Source organism: Aegilops tauschii, chromosome 4 (assembly GCF_002575655.3).
Source record: "Aegilops tauschii subsp. strangulata cultivar AL8/78 chromosome 4, Aet v6.0, whole genome shotgun sequence".
Taxonomy (NCBI): Eukaryota; Viridiplantae; Streptophyta; class Magnoliopsida; order Poales; family Poaceae; genus Aegilops; species Aegilops tauschii.
In genome coordinates, this window is record NC_053038.3 from 53140195 (window position 1) to 53147815 (window position 7621).

Below are 7621 nucleotides of genomic sequence, written 5' to 3' on the forward strand. Positions count from 1 at the left end.
TGTAGACTTGCAAAATAATAATGGCAAAAGCTATCATTGCCACTTTTATTGAAATAAAAGATGCAAAACATTATTCTAAATAACATAAAGCAAATCCTAACAAAATAAATTGACGCTCCAAGTAAAACACATATCATGTAACGGATGAAAACGTAGCTCCAAGTGAGGTTACCGATAATGTTGGAGACGAAAGAGGGGTGCCTTCCGGGGCATCCCCAAGCTTAGTTGCTTGGATCTTCCTTGAATATTACCTTGGGGTGCCTTGGGCATCCCCAAGATTAGTGTCTTGTCACTCCTTATTCTCCTAATATCGACATCTCACCCAAAGCTTGAAATCTTCAATCACACAAAACTTAACGGAACTTCGTGAGACTAGTAAGTGTGCACGTGCAATGCACGTCTTGTCAGAATTCAAAATTCGAATACTTTAAAGCTTAAATTTTCAATCCACATATATGTGCAATGATTTGGATACATTCCTTAAACTCCGCGAGTTTAAATTTTGATGAGATATCCTACAATGTACCAAGATTTAGTACATCATCGACATCAATCACAGTTACCACTCGGATAGAATAGCTATACAATTCCAAAGACTCTTTTCCGGCATTACTGAATCAACATCCAAGGCATCCTACCATCTACTAGTCTCATGCACATAAATGAGTTATCAAAACTCCATATTTGAATGTTATCAACCATCACAGCTCCTTCACAATTTCACCTAGAACGGTCTAAACCCCACAATGGAAGTGTGAGAAGACACATCAACTGAACAATCTCTTATATATTCTTCATTATAAGATGGCAAGGTCTCAAATGAATTCACAATTTAATATTTGTTCCTGAAGAAAAGCTAGGAAGCAACCAGAAAGTAGTGAGATAAAATATAACACCGAAAAATAAGTGCCAATAAGTGTGAAGATAAAAGATCATAGTATTACCTCATGTTTTTCTTTTTTCTACAATTACCACTAAGCTTAAAGAAAAGATGACTTAAAGTTCCGAGTACATTAGTCAGCAGGCCATTACCGTTAGCTCATAACATGCTACAGAATCTCAGGTCAAAGCCATTAAGATTGTACAGATTACAGAGTAAAGCAACACCTACAGCACATTGATTCAAATAATTTCGTGTACATCTTGCCCAGAAGCTTGCATTGAGACCTTGAGGCTTCTTCAGTCAGGTTGCATTTCAGACGCAATCTGAATTTTGTTTGGTTTTTAGCACAGGAACCAGTTGTAGCACCGGAACCGGGACGGCATGCGGTCGGTCTTCCGGATGCGCTTCACCTGTCGCGCCAACCGGAGTGCCCGCCAGTTCTGCCTCGCCTCGACCCTCGCCTGCTTCCCCTCCACCTTGTGGCCCAATGGGGACAGTCTCTTGGTCATGTTGTTCTTCGCCCGTGCCCTCATTTGATCGGCCTGCACCTGAAATATATTTGCACAATTACAGCCAGCTGAGATTTGTTTCACAGTTTTGTTAAGAGTTCCGAATTTAGAGTAGAGCTGGCTAAGGGATGGCGTGGAGGCTCTGGCCAGAGTGGCGCTCCTCGACTGCTCCTGACTGTCGATTGGCATCATCTCTGTGCCTACGCCCCTCATCGACACCGATGACGACAACTGCACCGCTGCTGGAGCGCCTGCCTGGGTGCGGAGCATATATGTCGATTCGGCAGAAGTTTTTGCTCTGCCGGAGATGGTCTACTTAAGAGGTTACATTCTATGCATCATTTCAGTTGATTTTAAATTTGCAGTGGCATGTTTAATTCCTGTTGGCTAGAGTTCAGAAGATATAATTGCCGGCCATCGGAATTTTTCAAAAATAACACCAATAAGGTTTAGTACGGAGACTATTTTTGAGTTATTGACAGGAAAAAACAAACATGTGCCTTGTGCACTAAGTTCATGTTGCAGGACAATAAATTGCCTTTAATAATATGTTCACTGAAACTTCGAAGAAATGCCATAGAACTATGGCAGTACTATGACATACTGAGTGCGTACTGACAAATGAACTTTCACTATTTTCAACCCATCAAAAGTTCAAATAACCAGATCATGAGATGTAAGTCAGAGATAGACAAGAAATTCAAATGAGTAACAAACCAATAAACGATTCAAAAATGTAGAAAGTGCCTTTAAAATTGTGTTATAACTTATAAGCCTCTCTAACAAGTGGCACCTCCATCATGTGGGCCAAAGGATGGATTTCGTACAATGACAAATAACTTCTATCTTCTCACAACTAAAAACGCATGGAAAATGATAATGAGAAGTACAAATGATATTCACCTTACTGTATATAATATTGAAGGATTTTACTGTTCCGATAAACGATTGCAATGTTCCCTCAACTTCAGCTCTGTCTCGGCATAGTCTTCGTTCGGATTATAGTCATACTGGGCAGCAGAGACTACCTTTTTAGTGCAAATAGTATACTGCAGTGTACTATCAACAAACTAACTAATACAATATGCATGGGAATTTCAAATAGAAGTGTATAAATTGATTTTAAATATATGACCAAATCACAACTGTGTGAATAAGGAAATAAGATCCAGTGCTGAATTTATACCTTTGAGGCTAGCTCCTGAACCATCTGTTGCAGATATGACATCTTTTTGGTATACTCAGAGAGCTTCAACTCTAGTTATTCTATACCAGGCCTGCAAAATGATAATCACTCTTAGTGAAATGGTGTTTTTTCTTGAAATTGCTTGTCAACTGGGGGTCACAAGACGGCAACATATATCATACCATTTCTAAATTATATGGTTGCTAGAAATCTGCGCCTTCTAAATAATACAATTGACAAAAACATCAAATTGGGTGCACTTAAAGGGGGGTAAATTGATTGTATTTGGACACCTTCAGGAAAATATAATGAGAAAATAACTAAACATTGGATGAGAAATTTTAATTTGCCAAATGTCTGAAAGAAAGGACACGAAGCAAGTATGCATGGCCCAGTAAAACTACCTAAATTAGCCTAACAGGAGAGAGAACTGAAAAATGCTCAATGTTAACTTGAACTGACTTACATTTTACTCGATGAAAGATGACACAGATTCATATAAGCTTCTAGTAAATGCACACAGAAAAGGGGATAATCTGAAACTAAAAGTAAAAAATTACATGCAAATTGTACTTCCTGCATATAGGGGAAACAGTTCAAACAGCACATTCGGCTGTCTGATATACTTGGTAAGGAAACAATAGTACAAATAGAGGAACAACAAACTTCAATCCAACTTGTGAGAAGCATGGGCTTGCATCAACCATCATTGAATCTTACCAAAGAAAAAATCAAGTCGGGTTCAAATGAAAGCACATGTCAGAACTTGCATATAGTGGCATTGAGAGAGACAGAGGGGAAGCAAGAAGGATTGGTAGAGAGAGAGAGAGGAAAGAACGATATGGAGAATCTCACATTGGCGTCATCCGCCACGCTCGACGTTGCTTACGCACATGTCACTGCCCAGCCATGCCCGTGGTCCTGACCGCTGCTCCCGCCGCTTGTGCCGGTTGCTGCGCCATTTTCATCGTGGCCACACGTCCTTCGAGCTGCCGCCCGTCAACGTCCGGGGTGACGGAAACCTGGGCTTCCAAATGCTAAATGAGGATTGCTCCTTCAGATATAGTCAGCAGAAAAGGTTGAAAAACATATATCTAATGAATAATCCATGAAATTCTCCAAGTAAATATGCTATAACATTACGCCTTATCACAATACACTTAAATAATCAACAACAACATTACACCTTAGGGCGGCTGTAGGCTGGACGCGAGGCAGGTGGGCCGAGGCGAAGGCTGACGGCCCATGGGATGACGCGGACGTGGGACGCAGGCGCGGCCTCGCTCGATCCCGTGCGCGTGGAGGCGTCTGGAGATCACAGGACGGACCAGGGCGCTAGTGGATCAACGGGAAGCTGGGACGGCGGATACGACGCGGGCTCCTCAGATCCATCTGCTCCCTGCCGAATCCGGTGGCAATGATGGTGGTGCAGAGCATCGGGGCGCCGTGGCGGGGAAGACCTGCGCTCAATGCACCCGACAGCCGCTGCCAGGCTCACCTACCTCGGCCTCGCCAGCGCCTCCAATGGCTTCCACGCCGCCGAGCTCGGGGCCATCGCAGCCGCGTCCCCCTGCCCCCGGTGGCCATGGCGTCCTGTAGTTTGGGAACAGAGAGAGATTAGTGGGGAGAGGGGAGAAAATGAAGGAGGGCGTTGGGCGTGGTTGACCGGCTGAGGAGGTCAGTGGCGGCTTGCAGGAGCACGAGCGACGACTGGAGGCAGGGTCGACTCGGGGTGGATCGGGGGGAAGTGCACAGAAGGAGGAGAAGCGAGGAGCGGCGGCGCCGTTTTTCTCGATCTGGGAAGAGAAAGAAGGATCGAAGAGGCACGATTCTGTTGGAATCGGCCCGAAAATTAGGGAGCTGATCGAGGATGCGGTTGTTTCCGCCGTGTGGGCGTGCGAACGTCAGAGTTTTGGTCCGTCCTAAAAAGTTAAAAGGTTAGTATGATAAAGAGCAAACCATTTCACTTTGGTACTATCAAAGACAAGATTCATAATTGTTTTCACATAATTCCTACTGTAGCATATCATTTCCACAATTTATATTGAGCAATACAAGCCATGGAAACTAGGAAACAAGGAAACTATGCATTGAAAACAGAATCTGTCAAAAACAGAACAGTCTGAAGCAATATGTACTCCAACCACACTTCTGTAACTCCAAACATTATGAAAAATTAGGACAACATAGAGAATTTGTATATATACCACCTGTCAGAAATTCATATCAAAAGCACATTCTAGTGAATTTTGAAAATTCCTGTACTGAGCGCAAAAATTTATGTTTTTACACAGATTCAAGTCAACTATCATCCACACTATCCCAAAGGCTTTACTTGGCACTTTATTGAAACAAAAGCAATAAAACATGATTACTACAGTAGCATAATCATGTGAACACACAAAAACTATAGGTAAAAGTGTTGGGTTGTCTCCCAACAAGCGCTTTATTTAATGCCTTTTTAGCTAGGCATGATGATTTCAATGATGCTCGCATAAAAGGTAAGAATTGAAACATAAAGAGAGCATCATGAAGCATATGACTAGCACATTTAAGTCTAACCCACTTCCTATGCATAGGGATTTTGTGAGCAAATAATTTATGGGAGCAAGAATCAACTAGCATAGGAAGGCAAAACAAGTACAACTTCAAAACCTTCAACACAAAGAGAGGGAACTTGATATTATTACAATATGTAAAAGCATATGTTCCTATCTCATAGTAATTTTCGGTAGCATCATGAATGAATTTAACAATATAACTATCACATAAAGCATTCTTTTCATGATACATAAGCATAGAAATTTTGTTACTCTCCACATAAGCAAATTTATTCTCATGAATAGTAGTGGGAGCAAACTCAACAAAATAACTATCATGGGATTGAAAAATAAAATCATGATGACAAGTTTCATAGTTATCATTATTCTTTATAGCATACATGTCATCACCATAATCATCATAGATAGCAACTTTGTTGTCATAATCAATTGAAACCTCTTCCAAATTAGTGGATTCGTCACTAAATAAAGTCATGACCTCTCCAAATCCAGTTTTTTCAATATTGTAACAAGATTCAACACCCTGCAAAATAGTGGGATCATTACCTAGAGTTGACACTCTTCTAAACCCACTTTTATCAATATAATCATCATAGATAGGAGGCAGCAATCATTATAACAAATTTGCACGTCAAATCTTGGAGGACTAAAAATATCATCTTCATCAAACATAGCATCCCCAAGCTTATGGCTTTGCATATCACTAGCATCATGGTTATTCAAAGAATTCATACAAGCAACATTGCAATCATTCTCATCATTCATGGATTCTATGCCAAACATTTTATAGCATTCTTCTTGTAACAATTGAGCATAATTTTCCTTTCCATCATTTTCACGAAAGACATTATAAAGATGAATAATATGATGCAACCTCAATTCCACTTTTGTAGCTTTATTTTATAAACCAAACTAGTGATAAAACAAGAAACTAAAAGATTCGATTGTAAGATCTAAAGATATACCTTCATGCACTCACCTCCCCGACAACGGCGCCAGAAAAGAGCTTGATGTCTACTACGCAACTTTATTCTTGTTGACTCGTGTTGGGCCTCCAAGAGCGGAGTTTTGTAGGACAGTAGCAATTTTCCCTCGAGTGGATGACCTAAGGTTTATCAATCCGTGGGAGGTGTAGGATGAAGATGGTCTCTCTCAAGCAACCCGTAACCAAATAACAAAGAGTCTCTTGTGTCCCCACACACCAAATACAATGGTAATTTGCATAGGTGCACTAGTTCGGCGAAGAGATGGTGATACAAGTGTAATATGGATAATAGATATTGATTTTTGTAATAATAACAATAAAAACAACAAGGTACAAATTGATAAAACGGAGCACAAACGGTATTGCAATGCTTGAAAATGAGGCCTAGGGTCTGTACTTTCGCTAGTGTAATCTCTCAACAATGCTAATCTAATTGGATCATATAACCTTCCCTCAATGTGCAATGAAGAATCACTCCAAAGTTCTTATCAGGCGGAGAATATAAGAAGAAATTGTTTGTAGGGTACGAAACCACCTCAAAGCTATTCTTTCTGATCAATCTGTCCTATAGTTCATACTAAAATAACACCAAGCTATTCTTTCCGATCGATCGAACCAAGAGTTCGTACTAAAATAACACCATATGATACACATGAACCAACTCTAATGTCACCTAGATACTCCAATGTCACCGCGAGTATTCGTGAGTTGATTATGCGATGTGCATCAAACAATTTCAGAGTCATAATACTCAATCGAACACAAAGAATCTCAAAGAGTGCCCCAAGATTTCTACTGGAGAAACAAAGACGAGAACATGCATCAACCCCTATGCATAGATTACCCCAATGTCACCTCGGGAATCTGCGAGTTGTGTGCCAAAACACATATCAAGTGAATCAATATGATACCCCCATTGTCACCACGGGTATCCATAGCAAGACATACATCAAGTGTTCTCAAATCCATAAAAGTATTCAATCTGATAAGAATGAAATCTCAAAGGGAAAACTCAATTCACAACAAGATAGAGAGATTAAACAGAGCCCGCGATACAACTCAACCATATGATCCAACTATATTAACAAAGCCCGCGATACATCAAGATCGTGACATCTCAAGAACACGAGAGAGAGATAGAGAGAGAGATTAAACAGATAGCTACTGGTACAAACCCTCAGCCCCGAGGGTGGACTACTCCCTTCTCATCATGGTGGCCGCCGGGATGATGAAGATGCCACCAGTGATGATTTCCCCCACCGGCGGAGTGCCGGACCGGGGTCTAGATTGGTTTTTCGTGGCTACATAGGCTTGTGGCGGCGGAACTTCTGATCTAGGGTTACTCCGAGGGTTTTTGGAATATTTGGGAATTTATAGGGTGAAGAGGCGGTGCCGGAGGCCACCGAGGTAGGCACAACCCACCTGGGCCCCCAGGCGCGCCCTGGTGGGTTGTGCTCCCCTCGGAGCTCCCCTCTGGTACTTTTTTAGCCCACCGGG

General features: G+C 41.5%; 1 long non-coding RNA gene across 2 annotated transcripts; it reads right to left on the reverse strand.

Annotated features, from left to right (window-relative positions):
* Positions 1-903: 903 nt before the first annotated feature.
* Positions 904-4497, reverse strand: LOC141021189 (uncharacterized). Of its 2 annotated transcripts, XR_012181327.1 has the most exons (6): positions 4245-4497; positions 3765-4171; positions 3434-3600; positions 2579-2669; positions 2296-2402; positions 904-1431 (listed from the first exon to the last, which is right to left on the reverse strand). It is a non-coding gene; the product is annotated as an uncharacterized lncRNA (long non-coding RNA). The 2 variants fall into 2 exon arrangements; XR_012181328.1 differs by lacking the exon at positions 4245-4497 and having other exon boundaries at positions 3434-3615; positions 3765-4062.
* Positions 4498-7621: the final 3124 nt, after the last annotated feature.